General features: G+C 43.2%; 1 protein-coding gene across 4 annotated transcripts in view; it reads left to right on the top strand.

The window, feature by feature from the left end:
- The first annotated feature begins 6,173 nt into the window (after positions 1-6,173).
- PKNOX1 (PBX/knotted 1 homeobox 1) overlaps positions 6,174-11,330 on the top strand; it is a 47,148-nt gene continuing 41,991 nt past the window's right edge. For all 4 annotated transcript variants that reach the window (XM_054973681.1, XM_054973679.1, XM_054973680.1 and 1 more), the window contains exon 1: positions 6,174-6,240. The gene's annotated coding sequence lies outside the window, so the exon portion shown is untranslated. The remainder of the gene's footprint in view (positions 6,241-11,330) is intronic.

The raw sequence follows: 11,330 nt of genomic DNA, 5'->3' as shown, positions 1-11,330 counted from the left end.
TTTCTCTAAAATGTTTTCTTCAAAACATTGTTTTAAATGTTTTGTTTATGTATATATTTATATCCCACCTTTCTCCCCAATGGGCTTAAATCGTTCTCCTCGCCTCCACTTTATCCTCACCACAACACCCCCCCCCCTGTGCAGTAGAGGAGCCTGAGAATATGTGAGTGGCTGAAGGTGCATGATAGAATGGGATTCAAACCTAGGCCTGAACGATCTTAATCTGACACTCTAACCACTGTGTGCGCTGGTTTTATGGACATAACTGCAATCCTAAACTCCATCTCCAAATCGTTTAGGATGGCAGCTAAGCCCGTATGTTGGAGATACGTTGGCATATCTCAAAGATACAGCAGTGCCTTTAAAGATGTGCTGGCACTGCATCCATGTTGGGCCAGAAGATGGCAATTTCATGAGCGTGGTGGAGAGGGTAGAGCTTAGTGGGCATCCTAAACCTCTCCTGCTCCTGTCCATCATGGCCCCCAACATTGTATCAAAAATCCTGGTGTATCTTTAAAACACCGCATAGCGGTCCATGCTAATGAAAATATAAATCCCCCCTCCGATTTCTCACTGTGGCTATAAGGCCCAGTGAAGCTTAGAATACCAACTAAGTCTGCATCCAATCATAGCCCTCCAAATCACTCTATAATCTGTATGTAGATTATATGGTGCACAGCACTAGTTGTATCTCACTGACCTTATGTTGAGCGAATGGAGCACACACAGAGGGACTTTGGTGATGGGAACCCCACAGGAAAAGCACTTTGCACAAAAAAAGGAACACTGAGAAACAACCTAAGAACAAACATTGTTCTGCCATATTTCCAACACCGCTTTGCTCCCTTAGAGGAACTTTATCTCAGTACACAAGCATCCAATCTAAGTTTCCATACCTCCAACTGTAGATGCCAGACAATGCATCCCACACAGTTAAGCATGGGAGTAATGGCCCAGGTTCAAGTCTGAGTGCTACAACTGTTCATCTTCTCATCCACATATACTCTGCATTACACCACCAATCCTCTCCCCTCCCCTCAACAGATGATAGCAGTTAAGTGCTATGTGTTTGTGATGGCTTGCAGATATGCCAATAACATGACAGTGCAACGCTGTGCTGGTGACGGATACAGGAAGCACAACAGCGGTCTGGGGTGACTATCAGCCACTCCGCTCTGATCTGTCCTTCTGTTGGCCAAACACTAGCAGTATTGCACTGTAGGATCATAGCTTCATGGAACAATCCCAGCAGATATTGCAGACTCAGTCCTACAGCGACTCCCTGCAAGGAATGCACTGGCTCAGTGCTTACACTGTCTTGGATGCAGCAGTGTTTCAAACAATTTTCTTCACTACTCTCCTCCCCTTGCAGCCCAAAACGCCCCCTGAAATGTGACTTTGGGGCAGCAGGGACCTGCAGCAGGAGGAAGTAAGAAAGTCACATTCCATGTATGGAAGTCCCTCAGCCCACAAAATGCTGCATTGGATCCAAACCCACCATGTGGGAATCCCATATGTGTTGGTATAATTGTGTATTAATATTGGTTTTTATGCTACTTGTAATGTTTTATTGTATTTTAATAATATATTTTGTTGGAAGCCGCACTGAGCCTGCTCACGGGGTGAGGTATAAGTCTAATAAAATAAGTAAATAAATATGGTACAGATGAGTTTGTGATGTATTGTTCTAGTCTAGCTCTGGTGGGCACATGGTTCTTCCTGAATAAGTGACTTTGCAGCCGTTCTGTGGTTTTGCCACTGTTCACATAGTTGCTGGCCAAAAGGCAACAGTTGCCACCATCTTAGCGTCTCCTTAGTAGGACCTGAATCTTTGGTCCTGCTTAACACAAGGGAGTTTTCCCAATGAGCTACTGGGTAGTAACAGGACCACTTGTTGTGAATATGCAATTGTATGTTCCCTTGTTGCTACCCCTACCTCTGCATTCCACTTAACTGGCAAAAGGCTAGTTTCCCCAAGATCTGTACCCTTGTTCAGGAGAGATCTTGGGTGATCTATTGAAGTTAAAGCTACTGAGTGAACTACTGAGGAGTGAATGCTATGGCTGGAGCAGCTATTTTTCTTTCATGTTTCTACTCCTGGCAAAAGGAACTTGGTTGTAGAAGGGGCCTCAAAACCACACCTGCAGAGTTCTCTGAAATATATAGGGTTCCTGGTCATCCAATGGTGCCTCTAGCATAAGGTGCTATATTTCTCCCAGCACATTTTGCGTATGGAGTAGTGGCAACCTGATGTCAGGGAAGTGTGGCCACATCAGCATACATTGGTTGGCTGCCTCTATTCTGGGATTGGTAGTTGTGATAGGGTTGCTAGGACCTCGTCATCTCTGCTTCTTATTGGGTGTTTTTGTCACAGCAACAGGTATAGGATATTGACTTGCTACATTGGGTTTAGAGTTGGGCTGTAAATCAGTTTATTTACAGACTGGAACTTGTAAAAATACTGAAGTTCTTCTCATCTACTACAATGAAGCAGAGTCATTCTGCTCAGAAACTGTGGTAGGTGCAACACATCTCTCAGTTAGACCATGTACTCTTTATGGGTGTATTCTCATGTTTTCCTCAATCTAGGAAGTGATACTGAAGGATATATGTTCCTAAGGAAAATAAAACCCACTGTCCTGTCTTATCTCTGATCCTGAAGATCAAGGGAAAAGGAGAAAAGAAAGATCTTGTCGCGCAAAATAAGGCTCCTTTATAAATAAAGAACTCTGCACAGATTCTCTAAATACTCAGTTTTTATAATTAAAAAGATAAATTATTCCATACAGCATACAGGGGACAACTCTCCTCTTACTCCCCGCCCCCAAGGCTGTTATTCTTTAATGTTGTCACAAGGTATCTTCAGAGCAACAACAGAGCCCTGGGAAAGGGTTATAGAGCAAAAATTAAAATGCATTTAGTTTCACTTGAGCATTTTTAGTAAGCTAATGTTTTTTAAAAGATGGTGAATAAATAGCTGCTAAAGGAGCCTTCACTGCTTGAATGACAGTGGGGAGCAGACAGGAAACAGGAAAAACCTAAAATATAAGTCCTTTATCTAGACTCAGCATCCCATTTTATCTTTTTCTACTGCAAGAGGAGATGGATCATTGTATGACAAGAGGGTCCCCCTAATTTATTACTACCCTGGAACTCCCACCCATCAAAATCTAGCACAGTTTAAAAAGTGAATCTGAGATTCCTTGTATTCTAGTGTACTGATTGAATAGTGGGATATTTGACTGGGTTACAACGGAATCACAAACACAGTAGGAAAGGAAAGGGGGGAACTGAGGAATACTTTTATTTCCCTGACGCCAGTCAGTGCTTCACGTCTTAAATACTAGTGCTTCAGTAAAACAATTCAGTTTATTTTATAGTATAGCTACATTTCAAAACATAGAGTTGGATCTAAAACACTATGAGTGGAAGAAGCACTTCTGGAAACGACTCATTGTAAATTTTGAACGTTCTGTGTGTGTTCTATAATCGAGAGGATACAGGTGAAAAGCAGCCGTTAGCACTACCTGTTAAACAGTGGTACAAAACTGTTCCAAAGAACAGGGTTTTTAATTTTGTTGATAATTAAGGGAAAGCATGGGTGCTAATGCTGAATGAAATAAAGGGGGAATGTATGAATTATTGTTTGGTTAGCACTTATTCAGTTCATGGACTTTTGCAACTGTTAGCTGAGGAGGGCAATCTGCACTTCCCTCTCTTGCCTTTTGTTTTCTCTCCTTTCTGAACCTTAAGACCCCCTTCACTGAAATACCAACTACATAAAACACAAGAAGGTCAAGGACACATGGAAAGGCAATCACAGCAACTGCTGCTGATCTCCTTTCCTCTGGAGATTCGCCAAAGCCTAAGCATTTTCCAGAGGCAATGCCAGACTTTTTCATTCGGACTGGCCTTTGGTGACTGGGAATGAATCCAATTGTAAGTTATTTAAAAACTGAATATATTTCACATGCTCTTATTTTGTTTGTTTTGTAAATATGTCTAATACTTCAGGACTGTAAGATATCAACTTTTCAAAAATGAATTCTGATCTTCCCACATACAGATATATCATTCTTTGTACTGGCCATGGATCATCACAAAACCTAACATACTGAGAATATGCTTTTGAATATGAACTCAGATCTCAATTTTTTTCAGGGGCATTTGCTGATGGCAACATTTGTCTTTTTCCCACCAAGATCAAAAGGCCCATCCAAGGATGGCAGCTGCCAGCTCCAATACAAAAAATACAATCCGCTAAATAGATTTTCTTCTCATACACATTTAAAATAGCTTATAAAATATAGAGTGACAGAGTATCACTAAAAATTATAATCTCTGGGTAGAGGACAGTTCACCTCTCTCTCCACCCCCCATGCTTTCATCATTCACTACTGCCTTCAGGAGCTGCAAACTCTATCTGCCTGCATGAAGAAAAGCTTCACCCCTCCCAGCAACAAAAACACCCAGTGCTGTCTGGCCCTGGTTGCTGGGCGGCACACTCCAGGGACAGAGGCTATTGCTTCATGGTCACTGAGGAGCCTTTGGTGGGTACAAGTTGCAGCAAGAGAACTGGAGAGAGAACATATCATGCTCTCCCCCACACACGCTACCCGTGCCTTCATACCAATCCGTTTGATTTTTTAAAAATCTATTTGTGTTTACAGTAAGTTGGTTTTCTGACTGTAAGCCACCTTGAAGGCCTATGGTCAGGTAAAATGACAACATATGAATACTTTAAATCCAGGATAGGTAACAGCGAAAACCTTTGCCGCACGTCAGAAATGAACTGGTTTACTGTGAATAAGCTTTTGAAGACGACAGACTATTTATTCATATACGTGCAGAATAATGTAGCTTCCAGCCCTTGTACTTACAAAATCAAGTTAAAAACTGCTTTGCTCAAAAACTAGTAAGGCTGCTCCTGCCTTCAGCGGTGTGTGTGTGTGTGGGGGGGGGACAAGTGTGTAAAGGCACAAAGATGACCTAGGACCATTTGATACTTTCTTTACATTCCATCAGTATCACTTGAGTTAAATGTCAAACTTCCTATTCTAGATTACTTGTTTTTACCATTTGTTGCCCCTTCTCGTTCTACCTTTAGGAATCACAGAAAAAAACCCTCATGTAACATACCACTTTTGTTCACCACATGGATTCTATTGCAGCATCTGGTGAAACAGGATTAGCCACTAATAAAACAGTAGTATTCTTATGGAATTTACACACCTCTCTCTCTTTCCTTCCTCCATGATGAAAAGAGCAATGAGTGATTTTAGCCATTTAGTATTACAATCCTATCCACACATTCTCTGCAAAAGTCAAAGATCCCATTTTAAAGTACACAGGCAAATAATTGGGTAGTAAGAAACAGTAGAAAGACAGTGTTCATTTCACAGAAAATAAACTTGCATTGCTGCTCATCACTTTATCCTCAATAATAGAATGCAATTTTTTTAAAGAGGCCTTTTGATAGGTATATTATTTATTCATCCTTTCCCCCCTCAACAGAATATAGCTATGTATCTAATTCACTGTTAAGAAGATTTAGAGACAATAAGGAATAATAGTGGGATCCTATGAAGATTTACTCGAAAGTGAGTCAGAGTTCAATTGCACTTACTTCCAAGTGCATAGGATTGTAACCTTGGTTATTACTTTTATTAATTAAAAAATACTTATTCCTATTTCCCCTCCCACCCAGCGGATTCTGTTGCATCCCTGTCCGTTGGGATCGCCTTGGCAGTCTCGCGTTCACGAAAGGCAGCCCCCAGCAAGGGTGTGACGTCACATGCAGCTTCGGCCCTGGCCTCCCTGGTACTACCGAGTCTTTTAATGGCTTCTTTTACGCCACCGGACGAACTTTCACCTTATCTTCCTTCTAGACTTGACTAGAGTAAGCGGGAAACGGCGTCTGAACAAGGTTGCTGGCGCCTCCCGCCTACATTATGAGTATTCATGAGCTGCTGAGGCCGCGCGCCGAGGCCCGTGGGGGCGGAGCTACGGTGGTCGCCCCGCCCCTCCACCGATGTGTGCGTCGAGGTGGGCGTACCTAAAACCGCTACGTGCCCCGCTCCCTTGCTGAATATTGATGAGGCGTGTTGGGTAGCGTGCTGTCGTCTAGCTCGGCGCGCGCTGCGATTGGGTGCAGCCGTGTGTGCGTGGTGACGCGAGTCGTGGCGGTGCGGGTCCCGATTGCTGCAGCCGCTTGTCAGTGTGACGAAGATTGGCACCCAGGTAAGCGCTGTCACTCAAACCTGCTCCTAGCCAGCCAGCCATCCATCACGGCGCGCCCGCCGCCACTGTCGGCCGTCTTGGCTCAGGCGCGCAAACAGACCCGGGGCTGTGGGGCAGAAGGAGGGGGGACAGGCGATCCCGCCACACTGTATAGCGGGGCGGGGGCAGCCGCACCGTAACCTACCCGGAGGGGGGTTAGGGGCGTCGGCGGGTAGGCAGTCAGGCGCGAGGAAGGAAAGGGGAGGGGGGAGTGAGGAAATTTCTGGAACAGCCGCCCGAGCGGCCGTTGCTTTCGGAGGAGGAGGAAGCGCGCGCGAGAGGAGGGAGTGGAGTGTCGCGCGCCTCAGGGGGTGGAGTGGGTAAGGGGGGAGGAGGAGGGGGAGAGGAAGAAAAGGGCAACAGCTGTTCGTGGCGCGAAGGGGGGGGGAGAGGCGGTGTTTAAAGGGGCCGCCTTCAGGGACATTCCGATGGACGTGAAGCAGGGCGAGAGGACGCGCAGCTGTTGCTCCTTCTCTCCCCCCCCCCCGGTTTCTCTGCCCGCTCTCCGAGTGGGGCCGAAGCGCCCTCGTCTTCCCTCAGTAGGGAACGGAGGTGACGCGAAGCGAAGGTGCGAGGGAAGCGGCTGTTTCTCTCTCCTGCCCCTTCATAGCGGCGTCCAGCTGGGTTGCCCTCCTGACGGAATCTCTCACGTGCGGAAAACCACCGTCGTGAAGCGAGGGGGTGGTGGTGTTTAAATCCACAAGAATTGTCGTTATGTAATTTTCGTTGTTAACAATAAATGCGGGGTGTTGTTGCCTCCTTGGTTTCTGATGTTTGTTTGGTGACCCGTCTGCCGGCACGAAACACGCGTTTCCAGAGTTTTACGAATCTGAAGGTTGTGTGTGTGTGTGTTCCCACAATAAATGGTAGAATGCCGTAAAACTTTCTGGCGAAATTAGCTCCCAACCTGCCAGGAATTATCTCCCTCCCCCCGTCGCCTAGGTGGCATCAGATGTTTCTGCTCGGACCTTATCTTGGAATATGTTAAACTGTCTTTGCTTCGGAAATATGGTTTGGTATTAGAGCCAGCATTCAGTGGCTAAATGCCGATCTCTAAGGGAGAACTGAGAAAGTTTCTCATATTCTTGGTTGCAGGCACCACATTTTAAAAATAACTTTTAACGTTGTTCGATGTTGGTAAGGACTTGTTCTATTGAATGAGCAAATACACCCAGGTAATTGTGCTGGATGATATGAATCATTCAATGAATAACTGAAAATTTGAATAAACTACTGAAAGTATAATAAGTTATTGTTCAAAAGCATTGGGCCAAGGATCCAAGCAATTAAGTGGTATATATAAATCCTGAGTTTTAAAGCCTGGTTAGATACCTTTACCTGTCATATAAATTTGGGGAAACCAGGATTATAAATAGATAGTTTCAAGTGGGTAGTCATGTTGGTCCACAATAGAAGATTAAGATTTGATTTCCAGTAGCACCTTAAACTAGATTTCCAGGGTTTGAGCTTTCAAGAGTTGAAGCTCTGATGGAGTTGGTCTTTAAGATGCTACTGGACCCGAATGAAGATTATATGTAGTCATGGGATGCCAGGATTTAAAAAGTAAGTTTCAAAGTATTAATGGTAACACTGCTATTTTTGCTGTGGATGTTTACAGTCTAAAGCCTTAACCGTTTTCCTCACTAAGCCTTTTAAACTAAAATCTCTGCAAAATTGTTCCTCTTGACTGCAGTGATTACCTGTAATACATGTGTTGTTTGCTAAAACAAACAAGAATTGCATTGAAAAACCAAATTCTGTGCAAACAAGGATGCATTGTGGCATATATAGATTATGCAAATTTTTCAGGTTTGCTTATTTTGCTGGTCATGAGAAAAAAAACTATACAGGGCACTGATTACAAGCTTTCTCTTAGAAATCTTGCCTGGATATTCCTACATAGTTTTGGAATTCTCAACAGGTTTTGCCCCTCACTTTCAGATCTATCACTACAGCCTTGCCTTTTCTTTTAAAGGAAACACTCCCAGGATAAGAATACAAATTCTCTACTTTCAAGGTGCAGCAGTTAAGCAAAACAGAAGGCCTTTTATTAAGTAAACAGAAAGTTTATCACAATTAATGATAAAGACAGTGGAGGTATTATACTTAAGGACGTTACTGTTTAAAGATCAGTATACAAATCTAGCTTGTGTCAGGCTTGCAAAAAGTAAAAGAGACAAGGGAGTCTAGGGACTTTTTTCAGTTCTAGAAATTTGGTATAGCTCTGGAAGAAAATGTATGAAATATTTTCTTTTGGAATGAAAATATTTTTAAGATAGTTTTACTGTCTCAGCGTGCAACATTTTATATGATCCCATCGACATCACTAGGCAACTGTCTTATTTACTGTTGGCATATGACAACAGGGAGATGTTTATTGTTTAGATGTGAATAATTTTGACAACTTCTGTCCAGATAATACCTTCCCTTTTGTCATTACAAATTTTTTTTCTGATTTCAATTTTTATTTTTTCCTATTTCTCAGACGACAAAAACTAAGATACATTTCGTAAGGTAGCATAAAGTGGAGTACTGTGTAACTGTCAATTTGTCTGCAGTTATATTTATAGAAAATTAAGGAATTTATACTTTTAAATTTCATATAGTGCAATCTGATATGCTAACCAAGTTGTAAATCATGTATTTTATGCTGTTAAAGCGGTAAAACATATTTAGCTTTATAGCAAAATAAGCATTGTGTAGATTTCAATTTCCCCCAAAATCAAAAATGAGGAAAATTATTTTCTTGCTTTCCCTAGCATCTAAGGAAGCAAACTCTCACTCAAAAAAGCTCATGCTGAAATAAAAGTTGTTAGTCACTATGTTTCTGTTTTATTTCAAAAATTTCTGAACATTTTACATCTGTGACAGTGCAGCTGGTACCTTTGTGTTTAGAACTGAATTGTAAGAATACTCCTGTTCTGGTGAATGAGGCCTGGGGTGCTATTGCAGCCTGAATGAGCTAACAGGTAGGACTGTACTGCAGTGGTAAATCCAACATTGCCAGACTGCTGTTTTTACTCAGGGAATACTCCTGCAGCTGCTAAGAGGAAGAGCTTCTTGTTTTGGGGCAACTGTTTCTTGACTTTTGAGTCCTTGACTGGATAATTGTACTTTTAAACTTAGATGAATATGGATTTCCAAGAATAGGACTTTTTTAAAAAAGTGGCATTAATTTTAGCCTAGGCCTAACCTAGCCTAGAGTTGTTCAGCAAAACTATTTAAATACAACTTTTCTTTTTCTTTCCAATAACAGCTGATGATTCCTAACTGTCAAATACCAAGCATTGTTGCATCCTCAGCCCGTTGACTTCAATGAACTTAGAATGGTATAACTCTTTAGGATTACACTGCAAATAGCTTATCAGTGAAGATGTCTGATTTGCTCATTTTAAACATATTTAAAGTCTGGTTTACATGTTTAAATTAATATCCTAGTTTCTTTTATAATTTGATAAAATTACTCTCTTTAGTCAAGGTATGTGAACATATCCTTCAAAATATTAGTTAGCCTAGCGATTAGAATAGGATGAATAGCAGCGCCCCAACACTTGGCCTGTAGGGCCTCAGATATGAAGAAATGGGGGGGGGTCCCCTCCTTCCCTGCTGCCGCCTACGGAGAGAGCCAATGCTGTCTTCCTCACTGATTTGCAATCTAGTCCCTTATGAGGCCTGGTGCCTTGAGATGCATATGCCCAATTGTTCCTCTGAGCCTCACAGGAAGCCAGGAGTAAGGCTGACCAATCAGGTGGCCTTTTCCCACCCTGGCCCCTCTTCTACAGCTTTAGACAAACTTTAGTTGGCTCATGGTGGTCTTAAAGGGCTGAAACTAGCCTGCTTCTCCAAGTGGCCGTGTCCTTTTCCTGTGCTGGCAGTGATGAATCCGAGGCTGGGCCAGACTCCAGGGATGGCCCAAAACCTGGACAACAAGAATTCCTAAAATAATTTCTGTGAGTCATAAGGCGCTTGATCCTACCTTCGGTGCAACTATCAGGAAGAGGGATAGAATCATGTGCCTTGGTTCCATGAGCTTGGGAATGGCAATGTTGTCAAAATTGCATTTTTTTTCACCATGCCCAGAGGTGATACTGCTCACACTCTGGTTCAACAGGGCCATCTTGCATTGACTATAAGATATACACTATTTTGAACAAATGGTAACAAGATCATACTTCAAAGCTTCTTTATTGCAGTTATAAAGCATTCATAGTGTTCATATTTTCTGCAAATTCCCAATGGGAACTGCACATCCATAGGTCAGCTACAGACATTCTAAAGCTAGAAGCACAGGATGCTTGCCTAGGCTTTTTGCTGCTTTCCCCCAAAGTAAGATAAGGTAGTCACCTGTGCAAGCACCGAGTCATTACTGACCCATGGGGGGACGTCGCATCACAACGTTTTCTTGGGAGACTTTTTGTTACAGGGTGGTTTGCCACGGCCTTCCCCAGTCATCTACACTACCTCCAGGAAACTGGGTACTCATTTTACGGACCTCGGAAGGATGGAAGGCTGAATCAACCTTGAGCTGGCTGCCTAAATCCAGCTTCTGCCAGCATCGAACTCAGGTCATGAGCAGAGCTTGGGCTACAGTATTGCTGCTTACCACTCTGCACCATGGGACTCTTTTTTCCCCAAGGCATGGCTATAAAAGACAGAGCGAGTGGCTTCCTCTCTCAGTTCTTTAGCTGCCTCTGAAGAAGGACATGTTCTTTGCTCTGCTCTTTGATTCCAGAGATAGATGCGTGTTTGGGTCTTTGGCATTTCAAGAAGTGTTCACATTGTAGAACCAAAATGGACCAATTGGATGGGTATGACAAATGCCTGCTTTATCTGGGCGAGGACCATGACACCAGTGTGCAGTCTGCAAACAGTTACATGGTGCAAAGCGCACCATGAAAGGGCATTGTGACTTAAAGTGGCTCTGTGGGAGTCAGCCTTGAAGAGCTCTACCGACTCCGATCAAAACGCCACAGATACTGGACCGCAACACCCAGAATGGGCCTCCTCAGTTCCTCCAGCATGTTTGGCACCTATTACCACTCAGAATGAGT

The sequence above is a fragment of the Eublepharis macularius genome, chromosome 3, assembly GCF_028583425.1.
Source record: "Eublepharis macularius isolate TG4126 chromosome 3, MPM_Emac_v1.0, whole genome shotgun sequence".
NCBI lineage: Eukaryota > Metazoa > Chordata > Lepidosauria > Squamata > Eublepharidae > Eublepharis > Eublepharis macularius.
This window is presented reverse-complemented; position numbering and strand designations above follow the sequence as displayed.